This window comes from Tyto alba, unplaced genomic scaffold, assembly GCF_018691265.1.
Source record: "Tyto alba isolate M040663 unplaced genomic scaffold, T.alba_DEE_v4.0 Super-Scaffold_12, whole genome shotgun sequence".
Taxonomy (NCBI): Eukaryota; Metazoa; Chordata; class Aves; order Strigiformes; family Tytonidae; genus Tyto; species Tyto alba.
The window spans coordinates 600041-613617 of record NW_024881274.1 but is presented as its reverse complement, the minus strand read 5'-3'; the positions used below and the strand labels follow the sequence as shown (position 1 = coordinate 613617).

The window sequence follows — 13577 nt, the reverse complement described above, 5'->3', positions numbered from 1 at the left end:
GCTTCAATAGCTCTGAAAAAAACAAACCTCACTATAGATATATGATCCTTTTAAAACACCTTTTACAGGCATCTTGCTTTACTGTCTGTAGAACCGATCTATTACTGCTGAAAGAATTGAGGCACAGTAGATGCTACTCACAGTTTCTATGTTTTTTAGAAAGCTTTAATAACAATAATTTTCTAGTGTAGATGAGAAGTCCTGTGATGGATCTTAAGTGATTCAATTCAACCAGATAATGTTCAACCATAGAAGCATTTCTTTATTAAGCCTGTATTTCTTCTGCAAAGTGTATGGCACATGCATTTTATGTTACTGTAGTGACCAAAATAAAGTTTCACTAAGCCAAAATGCTGTGGTTTGTTCTGTGCTTTTTATTCTGAATTTGTGATAAAGAATGCTGAAATCTGACTGTCTAATGACCAGTGAGATTAGAAATACAGTTTTGATAACCTAGATTTCCTGTTGGCTTTATTTGTCTTTTCTGGACTTTGTACAGGGAAGCGAAGATTTTCTTTGGCTCATTAGAAAGCTTCAGTAAGGCCATGATTTCTTGACTTGGGGGATTCAAATGAGGTTTGGCCTTTCAGATCACTCTGAAGAGACTACAGCAAGATATTTTGTATCCTGTCAAAAAGAGATACATGTCTAAGGAGCAATCAGTTAAGAGACAGCTTGATATGAGCGTAAGGAAGGAAAATACACATATCAGAAGAGCAGAAAACATGTTGTTTTTTTCTACTCACTGATACTAGGAAGAGGCCAACAGGAAATAACGTTTTGTGGTTTGATGGAGTGATAGTTTCCATAGCAACTTGGTTATTAGTCAAAAAGACCCCAACACATATTCTCCAGCTTATTTTTTGATCACAAGCAACAGGCAGGATGCTGTGGTCAACATTTATGACGAAGTTACACCATGCAAGATTAACCTCCCTTTGTCTTAAAAAACAAGTTAACCACATCCTGAAGGGAAAATAAGGTTCTTCATATGCTGGCTGAGTTACTGCTGGCTTCAAGACAGCCTCTACAGAGTAAGAGTCTGTTAAATTAAGCTTTGTCAGGTTAGTCCCTCAGACCCTGCAGACACCTGGAGGAAGACCCTCACCCTATGCAGAAGATAAGAGAAATTTGCATGTCAAATCCCAAAACAGTAAAATGATTATTTAGTGCATTCTACCACCATAATATAAATCAGGGAGAGCTGTTTGTTAATATTTTTATCCTGATTTAGTGATGACACCCTGAACTTTTTTATCTTGCACTCCACACCTTTTCCCAATCTCTCAGGCAAGCTGGGAGTACCATTTCTGTGCTTCTGTGCAAATCAAGGAATGACATTTTCCTGAGTAGTTCTGAATAGTCCTAGCTGTTCCTGAGAACTTTAGCAGAATTAAAATCCTGTAACACTGCACAAGCAAAAACAGGGATCTGCAAATGTGTGACTACTGAAGGATATAATTGACTCATACAGAAATTTATCAGCCGTATAAAGACATCAGCCTCTATTGTTTCAAACACTCATCCACATTGGCCTAGGACACCAGAGCCCTCGTTTCCATCACAAAGAGATTAATGGCCTGAGTCATACCTCCATGCTCACGTTTTTCAGACCTCCCTCTGCACCACTGGGAAACGGATCACTGTGGGAACATCTATGCCCTCAATAACCCTCTAAATTGTCAATCATCCAAGTCTCTGTTATCTAGGTCTCAGTCAAAAAAATAGAAGCAGATGTCTTTGAGAAGATGGTTTGAAGACTTCAGCCCTGTGAATCATGAGAAGCAGGGAATAACCATCCATCATTCTCCTACCACAGTTTATCACTCATTCACAGAGAACAAAACTATTCTCCACTGGAATGGGTTAGCGTGGTGGCCAGGCCTGTGGATCCTCTAAGACTTTATTTCAGGTCAGAGTATGTGAAATAAGAGGGTTGTGTCACAGCTGGCCAAATAATGTTTCTGAGACATGAGAGCATCCTCATACTGTAGCCAAAGACAGTGCAGTCTGATTTTCTGACTTTATCTGGTGAAAACTATTTGTCTGGCTGTGTCTGACCTTCTGGAAAGAATGAATTAGCTTCCTGTGGCAAGAAGCATCATATACTGGCTTAAACTAACTGAGGATAAGAGAGGGAGAGGGAACAAACTGCATAAATACACTCTTGGGGAAAAGAGAGGTATCTGTACCCAGTGAGAAATTTTGGCACTTAAGCAGCTGATATCTAGAGAAGGGAAGTTAACTAGAAAGACAGTACCATATTAGACCACAAGATGCAGCTGGAAGAAGCAGATACATGTGCAGACACACAACCTCTTTCCAGCTCTTATGCTTCTAGACAGATTGTGATGGGTTTTTTATTTGAATCATTCCCCATGTCAGGAGCTATATAGGTCAACTATTTTAGATAGAGTTAAGAAAGAGCCTGTACCTCCCCTGTCTTATTTTCTGTCACTGTGTCTTCCTAATTGCCTCCCACTACCAGTGGCTTTTGACTTTACAGTTGCAAATTTATAATTTTGAGCCAATGCAGAACATACAGCTTAAAAAACCCAGGAGAATAACATTGTTTACAGAAGAAAATCTGTAATGGGGAGCTTTTGTACAGACCAATAGTCAGATTATGTTGGTGTGGCTAATTCCACAGAAGAGAACAGAGTCTGCAGCTTTCCCAGATGATATGATCTACGGCAAACATTTTGTTCTGTCAAAATCAGCACTCTGAAATTTAGAATTATCCCTAAATAGGAAAAAACACATTGTCCTGTAAGAGATCCAATGATACCAGGATAATTGAGGATGATGATAAGTAAAACTCTTTAGTGCAAAACATTTTAATAGTACTATCCATATTCTCCTACAGATTTAATTTTGTCCATATTTGATTATATGCAGATGGCCTTTGAATACCCTCAGGAGTGGAGTCACTATCCCTGAAGATATATTCAGAAGTCATCTGGACCTGGTCCTCAGCAGAGGTCCAGATAGTCTTGCTTGAGCAGGGGAAACCTGATGACCTCCAGGGGTCCCTTCCAACCTCAATCATTCTGTATTTCTGTGATATCTTTGTCATACACAAAACATTTGCCTAGAAATGTCAAAGAAGAAAGCCTAGGGTAGGAGTACAATTATTTGGAACTCAGCTAATGTGGCAATTCAAATTTACAAAGCCTGAACACAATCTGAAATTTCTTGAAGACAATGTCAGGCAAGCAATATCTTATTAGGCAGACAAATAGATGGGATACCTTTGAAGCATACAAAAATATTCAGGCTTCCAGGTCTCTTGACATCATTACAAAAAGCAGGGCCTCTACTACTACACCAAGGGCACTGTATTACACCATATTACCTCTGTAATCCAACAACTTAATTTTCTCATGGATGTGCATATGGGAAAATAAGATCTGTCCAGTTTAGGGCTAATACTTATTCAAAGGTGTAAATAAGCATTTTTATAACACAGAGAATGATTCTAAAATAATGAGTAATTTCTGTGGTTTGACCTAAGGGAGTATTCTTCAAATTTAAGTCCGGACTAGAGTTAAGAAGCTGCTCCCAACACTGTTGTTGTTCCCAGAGTAAGAAAAACCTCCAGACATCCATTCACCCAAAGTAGAAGCTTGCTCTTAAGTCCTTCCAAACAGCACTCTCTCTCCACGCAATGTCAGAGCCTGTAAACAGCTGATGTGATCATCTGTCTCCATATGTAAGTGCATATATCCAAGCTGCAGATTCTGTGGACTTCTGTGTTTCTTTCCTTGATGTTAATGCTCATGGATTTTTACAATAATGCCTTCCTCCCCATTCTCACCTCTGGTTCTAAGGATCTATCAAGCAGGTCTTGGTCATGCTAAGTCACATAACAAATGTACCTCCCTCAGGGGGCTGGAATATTTTCATCTTTGTAGGTAAAGGTCACGTGTGTCAGACTAAGGGTCTGAATGTCTCGAAGCTGTTCATTTTGAGTATCTTCTCACCTCTTCTGTGCAATTGCTGCTGTGCTGCAGGTGTTTGTTTGTTTGTTTGAAGTTTCTGATTCACACTCTTTCTACTTTTAATGAAGACCTAAGAAATTCAAGTTATAAAAGAACATGTTCTACTGGTACATACCAGTCAACAGCATGCTCAAAACCCCTAAAGCTATAACTGAAGTCTGCTAGAAGTTACAGACATTTATTGCAGTAAAAATGACAAAGTGTATGGTTTCCTAGAAAAGGTTAAAAATACTTGGGATGGAACCCATTATCATGTTATCAAAAATGATCACCCAAGCAATGAGAATCAACAAAGCAAGTCCTTCACTAGTGAAATTCTGCATGATTTACTCAGAACTAGTGCTCAAAGCTGCCTTTCTTCCTTCTCTGCCGTGTGTCAGCAAGGGATTTTTTCTTCCCCTTTCTGTTACATTGCTTTATGAAACATTCTGCCTGCCACCTGCAGGAGAAGTCTCAGCTTTTTTTTCCCTAGCAAAAGGTAGGAAAAAGTTTGATATTCACATGCTTATTATTCTTATCCATAGCAAGATGGTTACCTGCACCTCTCCCTTTGCCTCCTACTTTCCAGTACCAAGATACAGGATGGCACTTTTAGAAAACAGCGGAAATGTCAGCATAGAAAGTCCCCAGGAGTCCAAACCAGATGCAAAGAGAATACATAACAGATGAGTCACAGCACCTCTGGGGGACTGTGCCCTTTTAGCCTTGCAGCTGGTGCTGCAGGACTGCTGCAGATGTCTAGACTGACTTACAATGAGGGAAGACATACAATGCCTATATCTAGTTTGGCACCTTGGAAGAGGACTTGCCTGAGGAAGAGGATTCCTCCTTCTATGTACTTTGTTGATCCTAGATGGTCATCCATAAAATGTGAAAAGGAGTGAAGACCTTAAAATGTCCTTGAGGGCTGATGTACTGGGGCAGCTACAGTTCTTGGTAGCTTTTAAGTTCAAGATCCTTTGCATCCTCAAGGAATCCAGCACCAGAATCAGTACAAAAACTTGTGAATACTTGGCCCAACATGTTGGATAATTCAGCTCTTTTCTTTAAAGGATTCCAACAAGTCAGGAGGTTCAGGGAAGAGAGCATATAATGCACCCTTCCCTACTAAGTATGTGGAAGAAAATATGGCCTTTTTTACTAACATAAAGTGTTATTGCTTTAGTTTTCCTGAATATTTTTAAGTTTTACTGCATTTGCTGCAATACAATCCCATTTTGAATAAAGAGCTTAAGGAACCAATTTCACAATCAGCACATTTATTTACACAAAATGACATTATTTACAATACTTAATCAAAGTATGTCATATGACAGTTTTCTGTAAATTTAAGTCATTTGGCTGTATGTTTCAAATGGTTGTATAGTCTTTTATTGTATTTTTTATTATATTTCAGGGACTTTCATTTTTGTCTAGGCATCATCCTGGTCATTTCTCTGTTAGATTATTTTAACTGTAGAGTAACTTCTATAACCAAGCTGTTCAGAAAGCTACTTTGCTTTTATGTGGGAGAGTTCATTAAAATTATGATGATGTCTAGATTTCAAGTGAAAATCTAAACTACTTTTCTAACTCCTGAAAATCTCTTTACCTGGATGCTACCTAAAGAGAGTATCCTGTTTCAGATAAGACAAACTGGTTTACATTTCTTTCCCAATAGAACTTCAAGCACAGTTAAATTTTGTCAACATTAGGAAATTTTAGAATTGTATTTCCACTTGGTATAATTTTATGGCTGTTATGTTCTAATCTATTTTTTTTTTCAATTTTTTTCTTATTTTAATTTATTAAGATACATATGTTATGCTTAGCCATTGTTTTACCCATTGGTACTCTTTAGCTCACATCCTGGATCAGGGAGGCTTCAGGTCTTTCTGAATTTTATGAAGCATTAAATCCCCATCACTAACAATGTCTTATCACAGTTTAAGTCTGTAATTTTTTTCTGATTGATTCTGAGCCTCATGGGTATTCTCTGGAAAAAGTTCACAGCTCACTTTATGCAAAAGTTAGATCTTCACCTTTCTATTGGGAATCTGTTGCTTGCCATTTTGATAGCTTCTCCTCCAAGCTGCAAATGCTTCTAAACAGCCAGTTATCTTTAAGTGCATGCTATAGGCAGGATGGAAATGCAGAGAAGTTCAGAGTTCAGTATGACTCAGAAGGTGCCACATCTTCATTTCTACTGATTAGTGATACCTGCAATCATTCAGATACAGGACCTTCATTCATCACTGATAGAAGGCAGATCTCTGCCTGATAAAATTAAGGTGTTGCATGTCAAGCATCTTTGTAGACTCTTCTGGTTTCACAGAGGGTGAAACTGTTGTAGCAACCAGGAACCTTGAGACTTGACTATCAAAAGATTCCACCTCCAAACAGCTTCTCAGCCCTTTTGCTGCCAGCAGATCATAGCACAGTATGTTTTGTGACTTCTCATTATAAAAAGACACATGCCACCCACAATGTGAACTTTAAATCTTTTTAAGTACTTTCAGGCAAATATTCACCCCCAGTACATCAAGTTATTCCCTCTTGGTGGGCCTCAGAGATACAGTATGATATCTAACACCTGTGTGTAGCTTCTTGCTGAGCAAGTTAAAATAGTGATAGCTCTCTCCGGTGGCAGAGAACATTGAAAACACCCTAAGTGAATAAACATATTTTCAAAAGTTTAAATGGAAAAATATCACAAAGAACAAGGAATACTAAATTGCATGAAGAATATTTTGCATTTTCTCTCATATTTTTATTTATACATGGGAGGCAGAGTGTTTATGCTTCCAGCCTATACATTTCTTTGCTTCTGCAGAAACGTATGGGAACACCCCAAGCAAGATCAAATCTCTCTAAAGTTTCAGTGCCCAACCTCCCACAAGACACAGAGGATGGTAAAGCTTCATAGATAGAAAGACTCTGGCAGCACAAGGCAGGACTCCCAGTCTCATTTTTTTAGTGTCTCGGCTTTCTCAAAGCCAATAAGAATGTCACAGAAAGGGAGAAGTTTACGGACAGTATCAACATCTCTGTAGGTAGGCTGACAGAGAAAAGCACTTAGATCAGCTCAGATGACACACAAGATTTTGTATCTTCCAGCAAACTGTTACAATACAAACAAATACTTAGTCCAACCATATGTGAAAAAAAAAAAAAAGGAGCACTTATATGAACCTGTTTCCAACTCAGCCCCATGAACATGCACATATCAAAGCCTCAATCTTACCCTTGCAGAAAAGCCTGTTTCCTTCTTTTTTTTTTTTTTCATGTGATGCCCCATTATCTTCTAGGGCTAGAATACTTCCTCATTCTCAAGACAATGCTGATGCACAGCACATCAGCCTGACTTGGAGTTTATTTAATTATTTATTGCCAAAGTAGAGTAGGGAGGTTTGCTGTAAATTGCTCTGAAAATGGGTTTGGATGTAATATGGCTAATAATGCTTATTTTTTACTACTGTAAAATACAGGTGGGTATAAGTTCTATGTCTGTGATTATTATTGCATGTGCTTGTATCTTCTTGTGCAAGGGTTGCACTGGGAATTAAAAACATACATATACGTAAAAGGATACTCAAAGCAAACCCCAAAGTTTCGGGGAGTTTACTTGATAAAAATAATTTAAATAAATGAAAGGAGGTGAAAAAAATCCCCCCCCCCCCCTTTTTTTAAATCAAATTCCATCAGTATAGATGGTAAACCAGGCTTTATTTCATTTTTATGGCCATAAAATCTTTTATAGATATTTTAAAGAAGATAAATGGATTGATTTATTGTTGTTACTTTAAACAATACCAAACTGCATGAGAATGGTAAATATTAAATAGCTTTTTGTACAGCTGAATCCTTCTGCTGTCTTATACAGCATTAAAAATATAATATGATAAAGATATTCCAGCATTCTGCTGAGCATAACCTGACCTGTCTCTCCTGTTTCCCCAAAATACTAAAAAGTTCCTAATAAAAGTAGATATATTGATGTAAATGCAATTTCTTTCCTTGATCTCTACTGCTGCCTGCTGGTCAGAGTGTTTATTGTTCTGACAATACCCTGAGAGGCTGGAGAGGTGGGCCAGTGTGAACCTCATGAAGTTCAAGTCCAAGTGCAAGGTCCTGCCCATGGGTCAGGGCAATCCCAAGCACAAATACAGGCTGGGCAAGGAGTGTGTTGAGAGCAGCCCTGCAGAAAAGGAGCTGGGGGTGTCGGTTGGCAAGAAGCTCAGCATGACCTGGCAATGTGCGCTTGCACCCAGAAGGCCAATCGTACCCTGGGCTGCATCAAGTGTGGCCAGCAGGTTGAGGGAGGGGATTCTCTGCTTCTACTCCACTCTCATGAGACCCCCCTGCTCTGAGGCCCTCAACATCAGAAGGGGGCCACGAAGATGGTCAGAGGGCTGCCGCACCTCCCCTATGAGGACAAGCTGAGAGAGTAAGGGTTGTTCAGCCTGGAGAAGAGAAGGCTCTGGGAAGAACTTCTAGAGGCCCCCTAGAAGAGAATAATCCCAGGAGACCTTATAGCAGCCTCTCAGTACTTTAAGGGGGGCTACAGGAAAGATGGGAGGGACTCTTGTTCAGGGAGTGTGGGGACAGGATAAGGGGTAGCGGTTTTAAACTAAAAGAGGGTAGATTTTGACTAGATTTAAGGCAGAGGCTATTCACTGTGAGGGTGGTGAGACACTGGGACAGGTTGCCCAGAGAAGTTGTGGCTGTCCCCTCCCTGAAAGGGAGCATGAGGCCTTGAGTAACTTGGTCTAGTGGGAGGTGTCCCAGCCCATGGTAGGGGGTTGTAAATAGATGATCTTTAAGGTCCCTTTAAATGCAAACCAGTTGAAGATTCTATGATTCTATGAACATCTTGAATTTAATGAAATCCAGTATATAGGTCAAATGGAAAAAAAATGAACAAAACAAAACAAAAACAAACAAACAAACAAACAAAACCAACAACAACAACAAATAAAAACCAAACCAAACCAAAACAAACATCCAAACCTCATAATAAGTGCTGTCTCTGCGCATGCCACAAATTAAACTTCTTTGTTCTTCATTTTCATTCTTGCCTTGCTGGCAGGTGCAGAAGAAAACCCTTGCGATATAGAGGCTTTTGAATGTCCAGTGACAGAAATACACTGCTAAAAGAAGATGAATAGCTGAACTGAGATTCAAAGAAACTTTATTCAAAGATACAAGCTAAACCAGTTGTAGAGTTGTAAGTGATTTGTAACAGAAGAAATGGAGTAGAACACGATAAATGCAGCATTACCTTTGCAATTCATTAGTATTTCTAAGGGGGTTTTAAACTGTAAGTTATTCAAGAAGCTTTGGTAGTCAGAATGTCCTAAAATGGAGGAAAGATATCTTACTGGGATTAAAAGAGAAGTTTGTGCCCTGAAAAGTTGTTATGTCTAAAGCAGGCTAGAGTCTTCCAAAGCTATGGATGCTTTGGAGGAGGAAGTCTGAAACAACAAGGGATGCTGTACAGACTTTGAGTTCAGGCAATGAAGAGGCTGATAAGAAGATGGATGAGTACAACTGTCAAAATGTCTGGTGTTCTGTGATGAAGAAATTGTAGGGCAAGTTGCAAGGAAGGCTACAGATGAGATGCACTCAGGAGCTGTGTTCTTCTGGTGGGGCTCTCTTCTCCTCTGAACTGTGAAGTTTTCTACAGTGGGGCTTCTTGCTGTGGGATGACAAAGCCCTGTCAGCTCCATCAATTTCTGCCTATGGACCTGGCTGTTTCTGGAAACAGGTAAGTCTGCTACTGGCCAGGAATTTTACATATCACAAACCTGTATATATAAAACTTCTTTGATTTCATCAGACTGGGAATTCAGGGTGCCATACATTGGAATCCTTCTCTTCATTAAGTATACTGCAGTCACAATAATGACTATACCGAGGGGTGTGCTCTTGAACAGTTGTAATCGGATTTAGTGATACAGTCAATCAAGGGGAGGGCAGATGTTAAAGGACTGGCCTTACAGATGGTCACTTGTAGGACTCTGATAAAATGACTTATCCTTTGGTGTCCACTATGTGTGAAATAGAGAGAGAAATTAAATACCTTAAAACTTCTTATGTACCCAAATGCTGCAGGGACAAGGAGGAGGACAGAATAACAAACAGGAAGGCAGAATTGGCCTGTTATTGTTTTTAATTCTATTCCATTTATATATTTTATAGTAGCATCAGTGGAAGAGTTTCCATTTGTTGAATAAGTTTGTGGATTTGGAAGTCTGGGTGAGAAGTTGTGGTTTGATCTGCTACTTTTCATCCTATAATGAACTGGGCAGTTTTTTCCTCCCCACATCTCAGCTAGCTTTTAGTTGAAAATCTTTGACTTTAGTAGGGATTGCACATACAGAAAAGCTTGGAAAGCTAATGATTTCATATATAAATTGTTTTTGTATGGGCAGACACAAAGTTTGTCCACCATGAAACTTGTAATTTGAACAACAGTAATTCCTTCCTCCCTCATTTCCTTTATCCCTTCTATATTTCTTTCCCTCCTTCATTTCCTCCTTCCTCACTATGTTGTACAGTACTCCTGGAACCTGGGAATGGTACTCAAAATAAAATTCCAAATGCAGATTTTGCTATGTCTGTTTTACAGGTAAAAATTGATCTGGATATGTTAAGAATGGATTTTTTTTGTGAAGTTGTGTTACACTGTGATGCTAGGAGTTGGAAGGGAATTTCCTGCTGCACAGGAAGCACATATACTCTTCAATTCAGACACTATAACTGAGTAAAAACATAATCCCTGCTGTGCTTGCTACCCAAGAAAATATCCAATCACCTGCTGGTTCTAATTTTTTAATTGTTTCATTTGCTGCAAGTAAATGTGCTTGAGACTGTTTGATGGGAGCAGAACTGACTGGCTAAACTATTCTGGAAGAGATGCCCAGATTTTTGATCAGCTGATCCTGAATATCCATTCAAAATATTTTTCTTTTCTATGGATTGTGACACAGAAAGGATTGCATTAATGAGAAAAGTAGAGGATTTAGAATAAATGTTCTTTTTGCTCTAAAGAAATTCTGCACATATTCAATTATGTTAGTAGAGTTACAGCAGAATCATTTATTTTATCACAATTATATCAGTTACCTTTTCTCAGCAGACAAAGTTATGGCTGTTTTTTGAGTTGCTATTAATTTTAATGGATTTTTCATGTCTTCGAATATTTAATCCCTGCATATAATAGTTAAATTGGTTTAAAATAAAAAGTATCAACACTTCTATATGATAAGAAAGTTAAAATTCATAATGTGCAATGAAAACATCTTAAAATTCAGGAGAGGATGGAAGTCATGTTTTTGTAAAGGGCTGAGCCACTGTGGGTGCAACTATTGAGAAGTTCATATTCATGCATGGAATACATCTAACAGTGCATTCAGGTAAGCTGCTTATTTTTAGCTAGAGAAATATGAGGATGGTATTTCTAAGGGATTTGCTCCCATTTAAAATTCCCAAATGGTAGGTTCTTTCAAAGATATTGTCTAATATAGTGATGAAGGAGCTTCCCAGAGGTGACATGCAGAACAGAAATTGCAGCCAGGTAAGAAAGACTGGAAAAAACCCACCGCAAATAGATGGACACGTGCAAAACAGATCATATTATTTCTTGTGCATTTAAATGAATTTAAATTAATAAAATTAAATTAGCCGGATGTGTGTATTATTTTTCAAAACTGGTATCAACTGAGATCCTTGATACTGAATCATGTGTTATCAGTTTGATATCATTCTGTAAATTTAAGCCTGCTTTCTGACTGTACAAACTGACTGTGATTGTTGGTTCAGTTTTGCATTAGAAGAGATTTGAAAGCTACTGTCTCTTTATAGACAGAAACACAGTGTAAGATGGTTTGCCCTCTGGGGAAGGATTTGAAGCTATATTTGAGAGAGGAAAAATTGGAGCTAAAATCCTACAATGCTTATTTTCCGTACATCAGGAGTTTGAAAAAACTAGAACTGGTGCATGAAATTAAAAAATAAGTAGATGCTTCAGTCTGCTCTGGGATTTTTTTTTATGGTTGGTTAGTTGGTTTTGGTTTTTGTTTTGTTTTGTTTTGTTTTTTAACTCAAATGAGTTTGTCCAAAGCTTTCCATAGTAGTGAAAACACTTGTGGCAGATATCAACCTAGTTTTTATCGAGGGGGTATATCTGACACTAAATCCCACTCAGTGTAAGAATTTCTAATCTCTTTTTTTCTGCTTTTTTTTTTTCTCTATCTTTTTTTTTTTTTTTTTTTTTTTGCCTAAAAGATGGGTTATTTCTTCTTAAATATGAGAAATATGTACAACTCTATAGGCCTAATTATGTAAATCTGTCTTTTCTAGCATACTCATCTTAAACTGCAACTTGAAGATATCTATAGAGATATCTATATTTTGTAGCCTAGAAACACTAATAGAGTTCTTATGTACTTCAGGGGGTTTTATCCTTATTTATTATATCTCAGATTTTTGTTTGCTTCTTGGATATCTTATAAAATTAGTTCTTGCAAAATCCCCGAAACCTATTACTTAAAAACATGATTTTTGTTTGTTGCTGAGAGTCATAAATTCTAGGCAACTGTTTTTGATGGCATCAAAATATCTTGGATGTTAATGATGCAAACATTATTTAGAAATGAGAGTGTAAGTACTGAAAACCCAATAAAGTAAATGTTATATTAATGTTGTAAGAGTAGTGACTGACTTTTGTGAGCAGAGGAGATCTCTACAGGGTTTATGTTATCTTTTCCTTAGCAACACAGAAGTCATTCCCTATATTTTTCAGTAGAAAATCACAAAGTATAAGAAAGGTTATGAAGTGCTAGCAAATGGCCTTTGCCTGCAGTTTACAACCCTAGCTGCCTGAAAGCTTTATGCTTAACTCTGAGCAACGTCAAAGAACAGAAATCTGCCCTCAGTGCTCTATCATGCAGTAAGTCTACCTGCCTAAATTAATTATTCATGAATTAAGCAGAATTAGATTGAGAGATGAATCTTGAGAAACTATAGTTATAGATGTGCATCCAATCAAGAAGAACGACTGACTCCAGTGAAGACAAATAAGGCTAGTCATTTATCCTACCTGAAAAGAGCACTCAATAGTTTTGTGATGGCACACGGTCCCAGTAACTTAAAACTCTGAGCTACTGTGTAATGTAGGTTTACCAATTCAAAGACAGTTTTTCAGAAGGGGATATGACTGAAAGTCAGTACAAGCAGATCTGAAAGCAGAAATAGTTATTTGCATAAATGTATGCAACATCTCAAACCAAATCATCTTAGAAATCTCTGCACTATTGTACTAGCCTTTGAGCAATTTGGAGTATGCCATTAGAAACCACAAAATGCAAGCAAAGCTGTGCCCAGTGACAGGATGAGAAGCAATAGGCACACACTGAAACACAGGAGGCTCCACATGAACATTAGGAAACACTTTATCACTGTGGGGGTGACCAAGCACTGGCATAGGATGCCCAGAGAGGTTGTGGAATCTCCCGTGTTAGAGATATTAAAAAGCTGTCTGGAACACGGTCCTGGGCAACTGGTTGTAGGTGGCCCTGCTTGAGACATTGTTGG

At 38.2% G+C, this 13577-nt stretch overlaps 1 protein-coding gene across 1 annotated transcript in view; it reads left to right on the top strand.

The window, feature by feature from the left end:
* Positions 1–13577, top strand: part of LOC104364755 (T cell receptor alpha chain MC.7.G5-like) — a 117933-nt gene that overhangs the window by 37928 nt on the left and 66428 nt on the right. The window lies entirely within an intron of this gene.